The following is a 2408-nucleotide window of genomic DNA, read 5'->3' as shown; positions in this document are numbered from 1 at the left end:
AAAAAGCATAAAGCAAGGTCCTTCAGCATTTTACTGAAAAATGATGTATCGTGTTATTATTTATGATTACGAAGAACGTGAATGAAATCCATAAGACAAACACCGTACAAAAAATGTTCATCAAAGCAACGAGTGGCAGAAATGGAACAAAATACTAAGAAAGATATATATAACAACTACCAAATAACAAGTGAATGAAATTAGAAAAATTAGTAAGTGAGACTTTTTTTTTGACGAATTGCAACGGTTGTGACATACCAAAAATATATATTATTTTAATGCCAAATGTATGGTTGAGTGCAACGCTTGGTATGGCGACGATATCAGAAATAAAAAGACGACGTAGAGTAGAAGAAAAAAATGGATAAAAAAAACTCCTATTTCACGTTTCAATCTTTATCAATTTTGGTCGGCTTAAGCGCCGAAGGTAAGGAAGAAATGGAAAATCATAGAATCGGAAAGTATTAGTGGCGCAAGGAAATAGACTAAATAAGATCTGTAAATCATTTTTCAATTTTACGATCCACATATTTTTGCCATAAGAGAAGGCGGTATAATAGGTTTTTACACGAAATATATTGTGTTTGTTGTAAGAATTCCTTTTTTCGGTCGCTCTCTCGCTCTCTCGGTCTTTTCATTTAGTTTAGTTTCGGTAGCTCCTTTGTCGGCACGTTCTGCTCGAAATACGCCCGCTGGCTATACAAAGGGAAAGTATACTTGGTATAGATTGGATAAAAAAAACAAACTGAAATTTAAAATATGGAAAATAATCAATGTGCTTATACGTTCTCACGTTTCGCCCGTGTTCGGTATAGATTTTCTGTACCTACTTAATATGGGCAAACGCTTCGAGTTATATATAAGTCAGCCCAAATCCAAATTACCTGAACACCGGTTTAAGCAACAAAAACTTATTCGAAATGAATTAAAACACGGTTTGATTTTATTTACGTAAATGCTTAGAATTATAGGCTCATTTTTATTTTTCGTACATAGTATATGTATATATATTTCTTTGTTCAGAGCAACAGATAACAAAATGTGTTAATTTTGAACTTCTATCTAATATTGAATTTCGATTATCAGAATAATATTACATAAATCTAGATAAATGTGATGTATGTTTTACAATTGGTGGGGGTTCATATTGAGAGTGAATGCAATTTGCTGGAGTAATTTCCAACATATGAGTATGCTTAAGTTTGGTTCGATCCCAATGCGTTCCCTATCTGATAAGTATTTTTATTATGTGGAAAATAGTTGTAATAAATCATCGATTGATGACGAATTACTTGAATTTAATATGCTCCGCTATATTGAATGTATACAATTTCAAAGTCAAGCAAAAGATACAGTGTGTACAGTAGGGTGTTTCCACATGAAAAATATTAAAAAGTGGCTATTATCATTTTGAAGAGCGTTAAATTCTGTATAAGATGATTTGATTTTTGATACTGATTGGTTGCCGATGTCACTTCCTGGACTAAAAACGCATTTGTAAATTGATTTCATGTCGCATTCACGCCAAAATCTGTAATTGATGAAATTATAAAATTGAACAAAATTAAAAATAAAATGTCTTACATACGTAAGATGAACTTTTCCGCACTGTGATCCACAAAATTCATTTATAACTTATCTTTTACTTGAATTTGAACTCACGAAAAACTGAATCTGACATTAGTTTTGCGATACACATAATTTTTGACACACTTTTTATATAAAAATTACTTAAAATGGGAATTTTGGAATGGAATCAATCCTTGCATGACGACGTGAAACTTGACGCAGGGTATTTTTTCACAAAAAGCCAACATTCTGGAAGTTTGAAAATATTTCAATACAATTTAGGGGTACTTCCCATACAAAATTTTCGTTTTTGGGTGAAAAATCCAAAATTTTGTTCGGAAGGTACCCCTAATATGTATTGAAATGTCTTCAAACTCTCGGAATATTATTTTTGTGTGATAAAAATAACCTGCGCAAAGTTTCAGGTCATTACGATATCATACAGGCATGGCTTCCATACAAAATCCAATTTTTTTGAAATATTTGTATGAAAGGTGTGTCGAAATATATTTGTATCGCAAAACTAATGTCATATTCGGTTTTCTCGTACCCAAAAACCCCCCAATACATATTTTTGGATGTTTAAGAATACATTAAATATCACTTTTGGGGGGAAAATTGAATTTTTCCCATGGATGGCCATGGGCATCACACCAGACATGACACGTTACTCTATCAACCAAAGTCGCTCAAAATTTAATGGTTTCTATTCCTCGGCACCCCCAATCATCCTGTGAAGTCAGATTTTGAATTACTTTTCTGGTTTGAAAGTTATCGTGTTAACAAATTTTTGCGTACAGCGTACAGCGTACAGCGTACAGCGTACAGCGTACAGCGTA

The sequence above is a fragment of the Contarinia nasturtii genome, unplaced genomic scaffold (assembly GCF_009176525.2).
Source record: "Contarinia nasturtii isolate CC-2019 unplaced genomic scaffold, AAFC_CNas_1.1 Cnas_scaffold_1240, whole genome shotgun sequence".
NCBI lineage: Eukaryota > Metazoa > Arthropoda > Insecta > Diptera > Cecidomyiidae > Contarinia > Contarinia nasturtii.
The sequence above is the reverse complement of the archived record's forward strand: the minus strand, read 5'-3'. Positions refer to the sequence as shown.